This window comes from Lacerta agilis, chromosome 2, assembly GCF_009819535.1.
Source record: "Lacerta agilis isolate rLacAgi1 chromosome 2, rLacAgi1.pri, whole genome shotgun sequence".
NCBI classification, from domain to species: domain Eukaryota; kingdom Metazoa; phylum Chordata; class Lepidosauria; order Squamata; family Lacertidae; genus Lacerta; species Lacerta agilis.
Window position 1 is genome coordinate 1,722,632 of NC_046313.1, and position 17,536 is coordinate 1,740,167.

General features: G+C 48.7%; 1 long non-coding RNA gene across 1 annotated transcript; it reads right to left on the reverse strand.

Moving 5' to 3' along the window:
- Window positions 1-5,631: 5,631 nt before the first annotated feature.
- Window positions 5,632-17,348, reverse strand: LOC117039639. Its single transcript, XR_004425786.1, has 3 exons — window positions 15,528-17,348; window positions 11,453-11,455; window positions 5,632-5,641 (listed from the first exon to the last, which is right to left on the reverse strand). It is a non-coding gene; the product is annotated as an uncharacterized LOC117039639 (long non-coding RNA).
- Between the last annotated feature and the right edge of the window lie 188 nt (window positions 17,349-17,536).

Genomic DNA, 17,536 nt, shown 5'->3' on the forward strand with positions numbered 1-17,536 from the left:
TTTTGAGACATACCATTCCATTCCTCACTCCCCTTCAGTTTTCTCTCCCCACCCGCAACAGTTCTATGTCTACTAAGCATGCATAGTCCTCATTGGGCACCTTTGGCCAGGAGGTGGGGGGAGATTGTTCACTTAAAAAACACCCTATATATTTTGAGTATTTCTGCAAATCTTGTGGTTCCCTTTGACTACATATTGTTTAGCACTCCAAGAATGAGTTTGCTATCTGTATATAGGCCATATGAGAGAGAATCTTTTCTCTAATCATGGTGATAACCAGCAAAGCTGCTGAATTCATAAAAACATAAAACTGCCTACCAAAACTAGTCCATTAGCCAGTCCATCATGTTTGTTTGTAACTCCTGTATGTGTAATGTGCCCTAACTCTGATGAGTCAAAATTGTGCTTTGTTCATATTTTTTAAACAAACAAACAAACAGACTTATTACGAATTAATCCTCTATTTTGCATCTCTGCCTCCTGCACAGCTAGTATGGAAAAGCAGAAACAGTTGGTGGTATTCACCATATTTGCGCATCTGTGGTCACTTACTTTAACCCTTCAATTTCTCCATGTCTATCTAGTGGTTTGTAAACCAGGCACAAGCAAGTAAGAGGCTGATCTGTTGTGCACAAATGGGCAGAAAAGTAATATGATGCTCAAAGTGCTGTGTTCTGAAGGAACGCTTTGATAATGTGCATGCATGAAAAATTCAGCCACAATTCAAATGCTTGGGAAATCAAGGAGTTTTTCACCTGGTGCTGGTAAGTCACATCTGGTTCTGAATTTCAACAGGGGTGCTTGGTTCACCTGCCCACCAAAACAGGTCAAACCTTGTTTTGAGACACCAGCATACTTGCTTTACAAAGCTAAATACAAAATAAAGATAGAACGAAAATTATCAGGGTACTGTATATGCATGTACAAACCAAATACAGTACTCCTGTTCCTGGTCTTCTGAGAGGACAATGTATGGAGGAAAAGAATTTATACAGAGCTAGCAAGGAAGGGGGGGTGATGGAGAATCATTCTGACCCAGTTCTCAGACATTGACACTACAGTCATGATACATATTCCTTGGAAGCAAGTACTGTTGAAATCAATAGGCCTTACATCCAGGTTTGGACTCTGATGGTACATTCCATGGGAGTGTTACAAACTCTATTGCTTTTTTGCCCGTTTGTATTGCCTTTCAATTGTTGGGATTACATCATAAAGGCCAGGAACGATTAAAACTGTGGGGTATGGCAGGTATTATTACCCTCACTGGGAGGTTGAGACAACAGTGAACTGTTTCAGGCCACGCAGTAGAATGGCCACTTACACAATGCCCAAGAGAGGACACAGATTTGTACAGAGTTTGCATGTGCTACTTGGTAGGTATAGATAGGTGTGCATTCAGAGTGTTATGTATTGGGTTTAACACATGTTATGATTCTAACCAATCGTAGAAGCGTAGGTGGACGAAAGTTCTAATGGCAAGCTCTGTCAACTGCCAACTGCCAACTGGCAGTTCTTGTTGGGGCTTTCAGAGTGTGTTCTTGTTTTAATATGGGATTGAGCTGTTGAATAAACGAAGTTACATCGGGCTTCTGACTTTTCCTGAATATTTAATATTGGCGACGAGGATTGGATTCATGAGCTCCCGCTAGATACCAGAGGCCTGAGACTGCAATGCAGCACAGCCGCCTGCGAAGCCCCGGAAACGAGACCACACCTGCCGCATCTTCGCAACGACCCATAATCGCACAAGCGACTACTTCAGGTCTGAGGATGGCCACCAGTCATAGCCGGCCGCCACCGGACTTTGATATGAGCCATCTTGCAGAATGGCCGCAGTGGCTCTGCCGAATAAGGAGCTACGTCCGACTACAAGGCTTCACTAGGGAGGCAGACAAGGTGGATGTGCTATTGACAGTGCTGGGAAGTTCCGCCATCACTCTACTGGAAGGTCTGATGGCACCCAGGGACATAGAGGCCTGCACTTTCGATGAGCTGACACAGGCTATGACAAGACACCTCGCGCCTCAGCCAACTAAGAACCACTGCCGCTACGACTTGGCGCACAGAGTGCAACAAGCGCAAGAGTCAGCGAGTGAATACATCACCGCACTCTGGGCAATTGCGATGTATTGCCAATTCACTGACATCGAGGAACGACTTCTCGAAAGATTCATCACTGGCGTGAAAGACAGCTGTCTCTGCCGCAAGCTGCTGGCAAAAGATGACATCACAATGATGGAAGCAATAAATATGGCCACAGCCTTTGAGAAGGATAACGCCCATGAGGCGGCCTACAGCCTTCATGCCAAAGTGAGAACTCACCGCATACAGCGAGACCGGTCATCTTCCGTAGATTCCCACAATGAGGATGTCCACCGAGCTTTGGACAGATCTGACCGACAACACAGCTCCCAAGCGACGAGCACATTGTCAAACCAGCGATCATCTGACGCACCTCAAGGGACCTGCGCCAGCTGCGGAGAAAACCACGAGCGGCGGACATGCAGGTTTCGGGATGCCACATGTTGCCGCTGTGGGAAAGCTGGGCACATTGGTCGAGTCTGCTGCTCCAAGACCTCTGGAGCACCACCCAAGCAACGTGTCCATGAGGCCTTCATAGAGGAGGAGTTACAGTCCACCTCTTCAGCCAGGGTACTGCAACTTCTGTCCCCGGGGCCCAATAAGCTTGGGGTGCGACTCAAGATAGAGGGATCCACGTGTACTATGGAGTTGGATACCGGCTCATCCTACTCCATAATATCTGCTAAGACTCTGAAAGAGCTTTGTCCTGACGGTGGTCCTCCTCTCCGCCCAGCCCCCATAGTGCTGCGGGACTTCCAGAGGAAAAGAATACAGCTAAAGGGTATGGGCACCTTCAAGGTCCAGTTTAAGAAGTACACCAAGAATTTGAACCTCACCATAACTAAAGGCCCATTCACTAGCCTTCTAGGCCTAGCATGGTTCGGGCCATTAGGCTTAAGCATTTCAGGGCTTAATCAGATTTCCCCAGGGGCAGAATTCGAATCAATCTGCCAGGAGTTTCCATCAGTCTTTGATGGAACCCTGGGCCTGTACAACGGACCCCCGATTTCCCTACGGCTGAACCCCACAGTGCAACCCATCCGGGTCAAGGCCCATAGAGTCCCGTTTGCGCTGAAACCCAGGATCGATGAGGAGCTTGGTCGCTTAGTCGCACAAGGGGTCTTAGAGCCAGTAGATTCGGGAACCTGGGAAACCCCAATTGTCACACCGGTTAAGCCAGACGGCTCAGTCCGTATTTGTGGTGATTACAAATGCACCCTGAACCGGGCCTTACAGGACCACGCATACCCGGTTCCAGTAGTGAACCACGTGTTAGCGACCCTGGCTGGGGCCAAGATTTTCGGGAAGTTAGATTTAGCGCAAGCTTATCAGCAGCTGCCCGTTGATGAGGCCACCGCAGACACCCAGACAATCGTGACTCACAGGGGTGCTTTCAGGGTCAAACGCCTACAGTTTGGAGTTTGCGTGGCCCCAGGGTTATTTCAGAGCCTAATGGACCGTCTCCTTAAAGGCATCCCCGGAGTCACACCGTTTTTCGATGATGTGCTGATTGCCGCATCATCAAAAGAGGACTTTAAAGCCAGATTAAGGACAGTGCTCCAACACTTCCAGGCAGCAGGACTTAAAGGAAAGCAGAAAAAGTGCCTGTTGGGAGTTAGCAGTGTGGATTTCCTGGGTTGACGCGGACGGCCTGCATCCAGCAGAGGACAAAGTGCGCGCCATTTGCGATGCCCCAGACCCAAAGAGCAAGTCAGAGTTACAAGCCTTCTTGGGACTTCTTAATTTTTACCATGCGTTCCTGCCACACAAGGCAGCTGTAGCTGAGCCTTTGCACAGGCTCCTGGACAAAAAAGCACCATGGGTCTGGGGCCCTCGACAGGCCAAGGCTTTCCGAGGGGTCAAAGACTTGCTTGTGTCCAACTCAGTGTTGGCACACTTCCATGAAAAGCTTCCGGTGGTGTTGGCTTGTGATGCTTCCCCTTATGGAGTGGGTGCAGTACTGGGCCACCAGCTCCTGGACGGGAGGGAAGTTCCAGTGGCTTACTTCTCCCAAACTCTCACGTCAGCAGAGCGCAACTACTCCCAGATCGACAAGGAGGGTTTGGCAATAGTTAAAGGAGTCAAAAAGTTTCATGACTTCCTTTATGGTCGGCCTTTCACAATCGTTACAGACCACAAGCCACTCCTGGGACTCTTTGCGCCCGACCGCCAGACACCCTAGATGCCTTCGCCACGAGTATTGCGCTGGTCCATTTTCCTGGCCGGGTACCAATACTCACTACAGCACCGACCTGGGAAAGCCATGGGTCATGCAGACGCGCTCAGCCGCTTGCCACTGCCGGAGACAGTGACCCTGACCCTGCTCCTGCCCACCAGATCCTGCGGCTGGAAGACTTACCTGACCAGCCCCTGCATGTGAAGGACATTGCCGCCGCAACCGCGAAGGACGGACTATTGGCCCGCGTCTCGGACTGGGTGGGGAGGGGGTGGCCTGGGAAGCCGGGTCCAGAATTTTCATGTTACACAGCCCGCAAAGACGAGCTGTCTACTCACCGAGGATGCGTGTTATGGGGTAGCCGTGTTATAGTTCCCACCCCGTTAAGAAAAAAAGTCTTAGAAGGGCTGCATGTGTCTCACCCGGGAATTGTCCGGATGAAGGCATTGGCCCGTAGCTATGTGTGGTGGCCAGGCATAGATGCGGAGATAGAGGGTTGGGTGAAACGTTGCGAGCCCTGCCAGGTCTCCCGGCCAGATCCACCCAAGGCTCCAGTACAGTCCTGGGAGTCCACACAGTCCCCATGGTCCCGGGTGCACGTGGACTTCGCGGGGCCTTTTCAGGGCCAACACTTCCTAATAGTGGTCGACTCTCAGTCCAAGTGGCTAGAGGTGGTGCCGACCTCAACCGTGTCCACGAGAGCAACTATAAACACGCTTAGGAAGCTATTTGCAACACATGGCTTGCCAGACACGCTGGTGAGTGATAATGGGACCGCTTTTACTTCGGCGGAATTCAAAGAATTTGTAACAAAGAATGGAATCCGCCACATTCATTCCGCTCCTTTTCACCCAGCCACTAACGGCCAAGCTGAACGCATGGTCCGTACTACCAAAGATGCACTTAGGCGCATAGTGTATGGTGACTGGACTCTCCGGTTAGCGGTGTTCTTATTGGCCCAACACACCACCCCAAGCGCAATGACTGGCCGGAGCCCAGCGGAGTTGCTTATGGGAAGGAGGCTCACTACCCTCTCCTTGATTGTATGCACCCCGACCGGGCTCTTGAGCAACGGCCATCAACTGTGGTGCGGGGGGCTCCTAGAGGGTTCTTCCCAGGGGACACTGTGTACGTCCGGAACTATTGGCCCAGACAGGGTTGGGTCCCAGGTACCATTGCCCGCTGTACAGGTCCGGTCTCCTACGAGGTAGGGCTGGAGGGGGGTCTGGTTTGGAAGAGACACCTTGACCAGATCAGAACCAGGACACCTCCGAATAGGGAACTTCAAGCAGAACCAGAGGACAGAGAAATGGGTACTTTGGGAGAATCTGTGCCCAGGCCAGGGTGGGAACCAGATGGGTTGCAAGTGACCGAGTTACCCTAGCAAGGTGACTTCAGGCCGGAGTCCTCAATGGTGCCATTGGTCATTACCGCTTCAGAACTGGCCTCCCCACCTAGACTGCAGGTACTGGAGGAACCTCCTGGGTCACCCATTCGGGCACAGGAACCATGACGGTCCCAGCAGGAGCGGAAAAGGCCAGCACACTTTGATGACTATGTTTGTTCCTTTTGTTAGGAAGTTGGGGGGAGGAGTGTTATGTATTGGGTTTAACACATGTTATGATTCCAACCAATCGTAGAAGCGTAGGTGGATGAAAGTTCTAATGGCAAGCTCTGTCAACTGTCAACTGCCAACTGGCAGTTCTTGTTGGGGCTTTCAGAGTGTGTTCTTGTTTAATATGGGAGTGAGCTGTTGAATAAACGAAGTTACATCGGGCTTCTGACTTTTCCTGAATATTTAATACAGAGGTAATAGAAATACAATGCATCTCACTGCAGAGGGGGAGACTGTGGCCTGGGTGTGGCTGCCTGCTCAGTCTGCTGTCCAGGAGTTGCTAATGGTTGATGGGCGACTTCAAGGTCCCTCCCATCTTAAGATTCTTTATCTTTAGATCAGATTTGGGCTGGAAAGCTCTTCAGAGGGCTCTGCTCTGTAAAGTAGCATGCAGGGGCACCCTACAACCCAGCAAGTTCATAGCCAAGTAGAAATTTAAATCCAGGACTTTCCAGTTCACAGTTGTAGCCACTTGTTGGCATCGGTCTCAAGAAACCATGGAGGGTGAAGTCAAACAATTGCATTTGCATCACTGAAGTGACCTCCCTGAGGCACAAGCTTGGACAGTGTGTCTGGAGGTCCTGGGCTGCCCAGATGTCAAGACCCCCCTCTCGGCCTCGCTGATGTGGTCCAAGGGAAAGCAGAGCAAGATGTTTATCACCAGCTGGGCTGCCGCAGTTGCTGGCAGGAGACTTACAAGGTGCCACCCGACCACCTTAGGGACTCCACTCCAGATTTGTGTAGGGTTTACTCCTGAGCCTTTTCTTCTCCCAAAAATTTCCTGCAAGGCAGCAGAGGTTTGGGATCAGAGCTTTCCTTCTTCTAGATGGGCTCCCTTCCCAGGTAGATGAGCCTCATCTGCCCCTCACTTCCCTCTGCAGCAGGTGCAAAAACCATCTCTTTGACCATTGGTCCCCCTCTTGGTCTCATCTGCTCAGTCCTCCAGAACCTGTTTTTTCATGCAAGGCAAGTTCCTAACTCACTGAGGGTTTGAGTCCCATTGGCTCCCCTCACCTGGTTTAGCTGGCCAGTTGAAGGCGTTCCTGGGGTGTGGCCACTACACTGCAGCTATTACACTTCACTACATCACAAAGAACAGTGGCACTTAATATTTGCTTTGGACACCTCCAGACTCAGTATTTTGTGGGGAGGATTCAAGCACATACCAGGAAATTTAGGTTTATGCCATTAAAGCGGATGCTTTATCACCCTAGCGTGGCAAATCAGCTTTAAAGGAAACATACTTTATGCAGTCAGGAAAGTGACCGGAAAATGCATTGGAAAGGATGGAATGAATGGAGGCTGTTCATTTTTGTATAACTGCCCCCACAAACAAATCAGAGCAAATGCTCAATAAAAACTGGATACAATCTAACCTTCAAGTAAGCTTCGTGCAACCAAATTAGGATGAAATAAACAATAAATAGGTCATGGGGAAGAGCCCTTTCCCTTTGCAAACTGCAACCACAGTTGCATTTCAACTTCATGCAAATGTGACATGTTTAAAAAGAACATAGTCCGTGTAATAAAATGTATTCAGGAAACAGGTTTCCACTTGACATTAAACACTGTATACATTTCCTTTTGTGCAGGGTGACCTCCCACCTTGGGCACCGGATTATTGTGGAGCTGGGAGAGGGGTTTGAGGACAGGACACCCCATTGGCTGATGGAAAAGCAGCTGCTGAGATCAGCAAAGGGATTATCGGCACAGCCCTTGGGTGGTGAACAAATGAGCTGCCGCTATAGGCTGGTATTTACAAGATCCCCCCCCCAATCCAAAAGCATCTGTAGGTTATGGGCACTGCCCTGGCAAAGGTAAACACTTTTGAAAGAAAATAAAAAATAAAATATCCTACAGGAAGGATTTTTTTTATTTTTTATTTTTTATTTTGTTTTGACTATGGCAGACCAACACGGCTACCCACTTTTAAAAGCTGACTGTAGACTGCATTAAAGTGGGTCAAACACCTTATTGCTCTATGGAAGAGAAGAGGAGAGGAGAGGAGAGGAGAGGAGAGGAGAGGAGAGGAGAGGAGAGGAGAGGAGAGGAGAGGGACTTTTTGCCTTTGGAAAAGAGATGGAGAAATGTGCAGAAAAGGACAGAATGAACAAATAACAAACACCCCACAAACAAATAAGCAGAAATGCTTTTTTGTCATATAACTGCCCCATAAACAAATTACCAGTAGAATGAATGCTCAGTAAAGACTGTAATAGTGCAACCATCGTGTAAAGCTTTCTGCCAGCAAATCAAGATATACTGAATAAACAGGTTGTAAATTCCATTAATTTACCAGGAGTGTTTTGCGGATGCTTAGCAAGCCCTTCAAACTCTTAAATTCTTACCTTTTGTTTTATTTATTTAACACGTACACACACAAACACACATTGCCTCTTCATTACAGTTTTAAAACTGATTCACAAACTAAACAAAAACAATGATCCAGCTGGACTGTATTAAGCTCCGTGTTTTCAGCCTGTATCTGTATCCGATCTGCAAAAAATGCAACCTTAAGGAAGCAATCGTCTGCAAGACTTTCCTGGGAGTAAGCCACATTGAACATATTAGCATATCTTTCTGAGAAAAGCTGCATAGGACTGCCTGGTAAGAGTGGAAATCCCATGTGTGTTTACTAAGAAGCAACTCCGATCTCCAACTGTGTTTACTCTTAGGTAAGTGTGCATAGGATATCAACCTTAGGTTTTTAAGACATCATTTAAAATATATGCATGAAGCAGGTATAAGCCTCAAGGGATCCCTGATGGGTGAAGACAAATATGCTGTAGTGTGAAACACTATTGGAAAAAGTATTTTCCCCTTGCAAACACTGCAATTAGTTGGAGCGCTAATGGAGACAATTCCTCTGTCTAGATCTTGTTGTGGTGCCTGCCCTCTTCTGGCTGTCTATGCATCGTCTGCCTTTCAAAAATAAATACAACCCCTACCTTCAAATCTTGCAAGGCCTTATGTGGAAGAGATTCAATAGAGTCAAAGGGGCAGAGACGTGTGCACAAAGACACTTCCTTTGTTTCTCAGACTATTGTTTTGGTCACACAGGTTGTGCAGGTTTTTGAAGTCAAATCCTGTACAACCTGTTAACAAGGACAATCACAGGCCACTCTCACACCATGCAGGGAGGGAGCCTTGAACTTGCCCATCAGCACTTAGCAAGCACTTAGCAAGTGAGCAAGCACACACAGGCCACCAGGTCTCAGCCTTGCCCAGCATGGTAAGATGCGTTGCATTCCTGTGTAAATTATAGTCAACTAAATTTGCACGCGCGCGCACACACACACACACACACACACATGCAAAGTTTATGTAAATCGATGTCCTTATTTGCCCCTTTTTGGGGCAATGTGTAAGAGTTTTGTGCTCCTCATTTTCCTAAGGAGTGAGAAGTTCCAGGGATAGTGCTTCCTTCTGGAGCAGAGGGCACTGGAGACATGCTGGGGTTTCGTTTTGTTTTTTGGCAAGGATTGGTTTAATTTACCAACACACAAGCAGAGCATAGGTGGAAGCAACCAGCTTTCATGCTCCTAGCTGGGCCACAGGTGTGTTACCTTCACAACAGATCTCCAGAGAAAATTACCAGCACCCCAAGATGCCTTCAGCCTTTTACAGCAGGAGTGAGGAACCTGTACCTTCCTAGGTGTTACTGGACCACATCCACTGGCCATGCTGACTGGGCCTGATGGAGTCCAACCACATCTGGAAGGTGACAAGTTGCACAGCCAGCTAGCCCCTGGCTGTGCAACTTGTCGGGAACCCCTGACCATTAGGTCCAGTTGTGTCCGACTCTGGGGTTGCGGCGCTCATCTCGCATTACTAGCCGAGGGAGCCGGCGTACAGCTTCCAGGTCATGTGGCCGGCATGACTAAGCCGCTTCTGGCGAACCAGAGCAGCACCCGGAAACACCGTTTACCTTCCCGCTGGAGCGGTACCTTTTCTAAAATGACTTCTATTGCTACCTGGGCTCTACCATAACCAGCCACTTTTCCATTGATACTGAGCTGGATAAGCATATTGGCAAGGCAGCGACAGCAATGGCTCACCTCTCCGACAGGGTCTGGGAGAATGTGATGCTAGCACATAAAACACTGTTTTATGGAAGTGAGCCATGGGCAACTTGCACCCACCAGGAGCAACACCTCAATGCCTTGCACATGAGCTGTGTCAGGAAGATTTTGGGCATCACATGGCAGAACAGAGACTCAAACAAAGATGTGCTCTTCCATGCTGGCTTGGTCATGTACACAGAATGGAAGATGGCAGGATGTGCTTTATGGGGAACTGGCCTCAGGCACCAGGCCTGTTGGCAGGCCACCCCTGCATTACAAAGATGTCTGCAAATGTGACACAAAGGTTGGCAACATCAACCCTGCCCTGTGGGAATCCCTTGCAGTGTGTGGTGGCAGACAGGTTGCACATCCATAGCAGTGACCAGAGGAGGAATGACCACTGGGAGGAGCACAGACAGAAGAAACTCTATGGTGCATCCACCTCAGCTGCAATAAAACATCTCTCTCATATTGGTCTTTACAGCCATAGCAGGTGCTATAACTATGCAATTATTTGTCTTTATCCCCGATGGATCACTCTTCCATTGTCTCTCGAGACAGACAGATTGCAACAATGTTACCTAGAGCACGAATTTCTTAGCTCAGTCCCTGCACCCATCCCAGGGTGGCAGGCAATGAGAGATGAGTCACTTCCCCAGTTCCAGTGGCTTCTCCTACTCAAAAAATTCAAGGAATATCTCCAGTTATTCTCTAGTCATTGCAGTTCCATTAAAGAACCTTCAACCAACCACCCATTCCAAGACAGTAACATTCCTTTGCCAATCCCCCAGCATCACTTCAAAGTGAATCCACAACAGTAGAAATATTGGGTCTTTTTGAGTGAGTAGTACTGTAAGGCATCTCTCTCTCTGCCTGTGTGCCTGTGTATTTGTGTGTTCTTGTGTTCCCAAACCTACATTTGCCAAATTAGACTTGGCGGGAAGGATAAAAAATAAAAGGCTAATGGGAGGAGGATTTGCAATGGACATTGAAGGATTTAAACTTTTGCACTGTGTTTCCCCATGTGCAGTTCCTTTCTCATGCACTTTCCAATTAAATAACATTGAGCATTGTATTTAATGGCAAGCAATTGCAAACTGTTGCAATGAATGGCCCCTGCTGGCCAATGCGTTACATTGCACACGTATAAAGCAGTATGTTTTGGTAGGTGCTCTGCTGACATAAAAGGAATCTGGGTTCACATTCCCATAATGTTCACCAGTTCACCTTGAGCAAATCCTCTTTTCCTGTCAGTCTAATATGCTATTAATAAGTAACCTTCGAAACTGAAAATTGTGGCATTTAACTGTTACATATAATTGTGAGGGTGAAGGGTGGGTTAAGGGGTTCATATAGTGATAAGATTTGGGAAGAAAGAAAACAATATATGAAGTTCATCTAGGATCTTTATTGTATATAAACCAGTGGTCCAAGTGAGGATGGTGACATGTGTGGCTGCTTGTCCTTCAGCACCGCGGTCTGTTCCAATTTTACAGTGGTACCTCTGGTTACGTACTTAACTTGTTCTGGAGGTCCGTTCTAAACCTGAAACTGTTCTTAACCTGAAGCACCACTTTAGCTAATGGGACCTCCCGCTGCGCTGCCAGAGCACGATTTCTGTTCTTATCCTGAAGCAAAGTTCTTAACCTGAAGCATTATTTCTGGGTTAGCGGAGTATGTAACCTGAAGCATATGACACCCGAGGTACCACTGTATTTTGTTTTTATCTTGAATAGTGTTAAAGCTTTAAAGTTAGTTGGCTTAGCAGTTAATGCTAATTGTTACATAGAGGCAAGGAGCATATCTGCTTTATCTGTCTTACTTCTATGTGGGGTGAAAAGCCCTATATTTCAAGCGTATGGGAGATACTCTGCAGTTTGGACAGTTTTAACATGGTTATGATGCAAGCACAGACCCATAATGCTTCAGGTAAAGCGTCCAGAACTCCAGTGCCAAATTTAGTCCAGAAATCTTTGCTTGACTATTGTGCCTCTGTTGAATCCACCCATTTCTGCTCTCCGTGCATTGAGGCCTCTTGGCAGGCAACGGTCAGCCAGAGTGATGGGTGGATGATTCTTCTGCTCCAAGAAGGCCCAGATGTTCAAAAGCAGAGTGAACCGGGTGGGGGGGGTGGGAGAGAGAAAGAATTCAGCTGAGCTCTTCCAAACTCACTCCGGTTGTAATTGGCTCCAGACTTCAGCTGGCTGCTGCAGAATTGCAGGGCCAGGGTGTTTAACCGCAGGGCTACAGAGCCTTGGCACATGTCCTGCTCCAGGAACTCTATCAAAGCCGAGAGGCCGTCCCAGCCCTTTGGATCCAAATTCATCCCAAATGTTCCAATTATCGAGGCCTCCCACCAGCATCTCTTGGCTTCTTGGCTCCGTGACAAAAATCCACAGATGAGGAGAAGCAAACATCCACGCCTCATCCTGTCAACGCGCCAAGACAGAGGCTGAGGCCTTGGAAGCTTGACTTGAAACAGGGTCTGGCAGCATCTTCTAAACAAATGTTTCTTCCCCCCCCCCCCACACACCCAACACCACTTCCCAAGTATGGTGAAGTTGGACATCAAGGTATGCAAGCAGGGTGTGCCCAAGTTCTTGACCCTAGCCATGGAGTTGTGTGGTGTGCCGTGTTCAGTTTGTATTAACTATACCCCAAATTCCTGCCTCCTGCCTCCCTCCCTCCTGTTCTTCTAGGAGCCTAGGAGAAACTGCTGCAGGCCTGCATTAAGGACCCTGTCAGGGGACAAAACGTAAACCTTTTGTGCTACCAGAAGTCAGAATGGGTTAATAAGAGTTGAAATGCCAACGCAGCCCCCCCCACACACACACATTTTGCGGCAATTGAGATTGGCAGCACAACCTTGGGGGGGGGGGAGGTTTCACCTTTTGCCCTGCACCATTTTCTAATGGAAATAGCCCTCCCCCTCTGTCAGCAGTTAAGCTGTGGCTGCTCAAACGTTGTTGTTGTTCAGTCGTTCAGTCGTGTCCGACTCTTCGTGACCCCATGGACCAGAGCACGCCAAGCACTCCTGTCTTCCACTGCCTCCCACAGTTTGGTCAGACTCACGTTGGTAGCTTCGAGAACACTGTCCAACCATCTCATCCTCTGTCATCCCCTTCTCAAACATTGCTGGACTCGAACTCCCAACAGCCGCAGGACGCATGGCCTGTGGTCAGGGATGATGGGAATTGCAGTGCAGCAGCATCTGGCAAGGGGGACAAGCCTCCACGTCCCTTAGGGAAAGCTTTGGGGTACAGAAAAGGGAAATGGTGGAGGAGGAAAGAGCTAGCTAGCACAGACACACCCTGGCACACACCATGAATCGCACAAACCTCACCGGTGCTTTTACAAAAAATTAAGAGTGATGTCCATCTGATTATGGATCTCCATTATCTGATTCGGTTTAGCCCTTTACTTCAGCAAGAATGCTATGCCACACACCTTCTGATCATGCTATTTTATTGCTTTGATGCTTTTGTGTAAGACAGAAGAGTGTTTTTGGTCAGGGTTATGGCTGCCAGCTGCCTTGTGGAGAGGGGGAGGGGGCTGAGAAAGAAATGGAAAGACCTCCTCGTTTATCTTTGTGGGACTGCACAAGCGGCCCACTGGCAGATGATCTGTGTCTCTTTCCTTAGCAAAAGAGAACATCTGCAAATACGTTACAACTCTTTAGAGCCTCCATGCTTCAGGGGCCCATGCTCCTCGTTTAAACTAGGCTGCAAGGTTTCATTTAGAATAGACAACTCTTGCAGGCCAAAAGGCCAGGCAAACCGCATTAGTTACATTCACATAGTTCTTCTCTCAGACACCTACCTGCCCTCCCCACAATCCTTCTGTGCCCACTGCCAACCCACATGGTGATCTGGTTTCCAGTATCAGCCCTCAGATAAATGGGCAGAAGCTCCTGCCAATGTTACTGGACTCCAACTCCCATCATCCCTGAGTCCCTGACCATTGGGCATGCTGGCTGGGGCTGATGGGAGCTAGGAGTCCAACAGCCTCTGGGGGGCCATATGTTCCTAACCCTGGGCCAGTCTGACGTGGGGAGTACAGCAATTTAGTACAATGGAAGCAGGTGCCTGGCTGTGCTTTTCAGTGCACAATTGTGGGCAGTGAGAAGCACGAGCAGGATTTGCTTTGCAAAAGTCACACATCAGCTTTGGAAAAGAATTTATAATGCCACCACTCAACCTAGGGCTATGTGCAAAACAGCAAACTTTCCCCCATCTCCTCTGCAAGTGTCTCGTAACATTTGCCCTGCATCTAGTTACTGCCCACTGCAAATGAACACTGAAGGCCAGCTTCTTGCAACCTTACTAATGTGGGCTTGCAGCTAACCATGGGGAAAAACCAGACCAGCCTGCCCTGACCCTGTGCCCTCCAGCTGTCTGTAGGGCATCAGGTTGAGGACAGCAGAACTAAAGGACTGGAAGCCTCCCCACCCCCCTGCACACCCCCCCCCAGGCTGCCTCCTATCGGAGATTCTAAGCTCTTCAAAGGCAGGAATCTCGGCTCTATTTGAAGTTGTTCTGCTCCAATAAGAAAAAGGAATTTGTGTGAATTTACTGATGCCATGAGTTCCCTGCAACCAAATCCACTGACAGCTTGACAGGTAACCAAGACCATGTGTGTACTAGACCAGATCTTACCGGGGGGGGGGCAAAAACACACACTTCCTTGGCTCAGGAGCTCCCAGCCACGGGGGTTTCTCCCTCCCTCTTTGTCTCACACCCACCCACACCCCTTGGCTTCCCTCTGCAAGAAATACAGTCAGACACCTTGTACTGTTTCCCCCCTTTATTTATCACAAAAGTGGCATGTGGACAGTCTTCTCCCAGGCAAGCCGTTTGTGCACTGACTCCCCAATATCGCGCGCACACACAAAGAGGGGAGAACAAAACACACGCGGGTAAAAGTTATTTCCAAGGGCTGAAGCAGGAGAACAGAAAGCAGCAAAAGCAAAAGGGCAACATCACAAGGTCCCATCCCCTACTCAGCCGAGGGCAAAGTTTCCATGGAGAGCAAAGGATAGAAGGTAGCGATGGCCAACCTCAAGCCCTCCAGATGCTGTTGGACTCCAGCTCCCATCATGCCTGGCCTGTGCCCATGCTGACCTGAGCTGGAGTCCAGCATCTGTTGCCTGCCTATACCTGCATGCACTACAGATGGACTACTCACTTCCCATGCTGGTGTGGCAGATTGTTCTTCACCAGAGTGGCCAAGCCCTCTTTAGCTAGTCACCCACTCTCTCGTTTTCCCTGCTTGCCCCTCATTCCATTAAATGGGCCACGAGGCAACAGGCTTTGCCCTTTGGTCTCTCCTGCATTTGCAAATAGATAACAATAGGCAGCCCTTCCCACATGAAAGCCACAAATTTTCTTTTGTGCTTCTCAAAGTTTCTTGTTTTCAGGAGCGGACAATCAGTGGACACCATCACGCAAAGAATGCCACCCACCAGCTCAGGGCAGGAAGTTGGAGCATCACACTTCTACTTGCTAGCTGCACCACTTGCTTCGTCAAGCATCAATTCGAGTTGATGGGGATGAGTTCTAAAGTCCTAAATGGTTTGGGTCCGAGATACCTTTACAAATAGCTGTGCCTGCATTAACCTGCCAATCTCTTAAGATCTACTTCTGAGGCCATTGAGACACCCATTTTAAAAACAATGAAGCTGCTACAAAGAGCAGGAGGCCACATGAAGAATCCAGAATTCACTGAAAGGTGGGAAGAGTTGCTACATCTGTCTTCCTTGGGTCTCCAGGCATGTCGCATGGGAATTGCTTAGCATTCTTTCAAAGGCCCAGATTTAGAGCTGCAGTAAGCTCACACATTCAGTGGGTGAACAACTCCTGCATCTCCAAAGGGGACACACGGTTCTCATCAAGTTGCTTCCAGGCAAACTGAGAAACGACGAGGGCCAGCCACCACTTAAATACATGGGGATCATCAAGTGTGCAGGGTCCACACACTCAGGGTATAAGGATGTAAAACGTTTATATAGAGTGGATCCATCCCTTAGTCACATTGTCAAGTTGAAGGTTATGTTAAGAAATCCGGGCAGTGCGTCCATCAGCCCTAGTTTGGATGAGACCCAGGTTACCAGACACAAGCCGATGGTCACAGCTCTCTGTTTGAGAAGAGATGGGAAGCACTCAGCAAGCCCAACAGAGAGATCAGCACTGCAAAGGGAAAAGGTGTGGGCTGGGGGGTGGAGAAGAGAAATGGTGCCACAGAATCCGGTACTAGCAAACGGTTCTGGGTTAAGAGCGCAGTGGCAAACCCTCACAAGTGTTCAGATGGAAAGATTCAGATCCAAGTGATGCAGAGAACCCATTCCTTCTTACAAGATCACACCCACTGCATAGAGCCAGCTCTGCGCCCAGCTAGGCTTGATCTTAAAAGGTTAAGTGTTACAATGATAAAATGCAGGTGTGATGCTATTTAATGCAGCCACCAGTGGCTATCTTGGAATTCCTTAGCTGAAGTCCATTTTCAATTGAGTCCAACTCCCATCATTCCTGACCCCATACTGGCTGGGGGCTGATGGGAGCTGCAGTCCAAGAGCTTTTGGGACAAAGGGGCACCCCAGCCACCCCCAATCCTCAGGCATGAAACCTCTTCTTCCAGTGACCCATCCACTCACCCCCACGTGCAGGAACCAAGTGGCTAATTACGTATTTTGGTCCAAACACATGTGTGAGACACAGATGACACACTCAGAACTGACTGGAGCATTGGAGTTTAAATGAATGCTTTGTTTCTGCTTCTAACAGTTTTAGACAATGGCTACAAGGAAGACATTAGCAGCTGACCCTTAAAAGGGGGGCTGGGCTGTGGGGTTTGAAGGGTGTTTTATGTCCCTTCTGAATTCCTTAGGGCTAGCCCTCAACAGCAGAGACAGTGTCAGCACAGGCACATAGCTTCACCTGAACCAGGTATGGGGAACTTGTGATCCACCCGTTGTTGCTGGACTACAACTCCCAGCACCCCTGCCCACTGGCCATGCTGGCTGAGGCAGTTGGGAGTTGGAGTCCAACAGCAGCTGAAGCACCACAGCTCCCCCAGCCCTGGTCTAAATCTCACTCTGAAAAATCAAACCCAACAATTTAAAAGGAGCCAGGAGAAGAACTGGGGTAGGGGGACTATTTTGGGCACAAAACTCCCCACGTTCTTTCCTCCTCAAAAGCCATGAACAACGGCAAAACGACAATGGGGTCAGGGCTTCTGTTCAAAATAGTTTCCTCTTAAAATGGATTTGTGCCTTGAGCTTATGAAAATACATCTCTCTGTGAAAGGAGTCCAAGCCGGCCCTTGCTTTCTTCACCTCCTTGTCACCACACACCTAGCAGGCGGCAACAAGACAATGGCTACAGGTGGCGATAGTGGCTCTGCCAGTTTCTTCCCCACCACTCCAAAGTACAAGAGGGAATGCATTGGGCCCAGGAGGACCTGGACCAGAACCTTGGGTCTTGCTGTGGATCTTGAACCATCCCTCCAAGCTGGGACAAAACGCTGGTGAAAGTTAAAAACACACACATACGCACGAGACTGACGGAGCAAGCCAGAGCGACAGGTTAAACGGAATAAGGA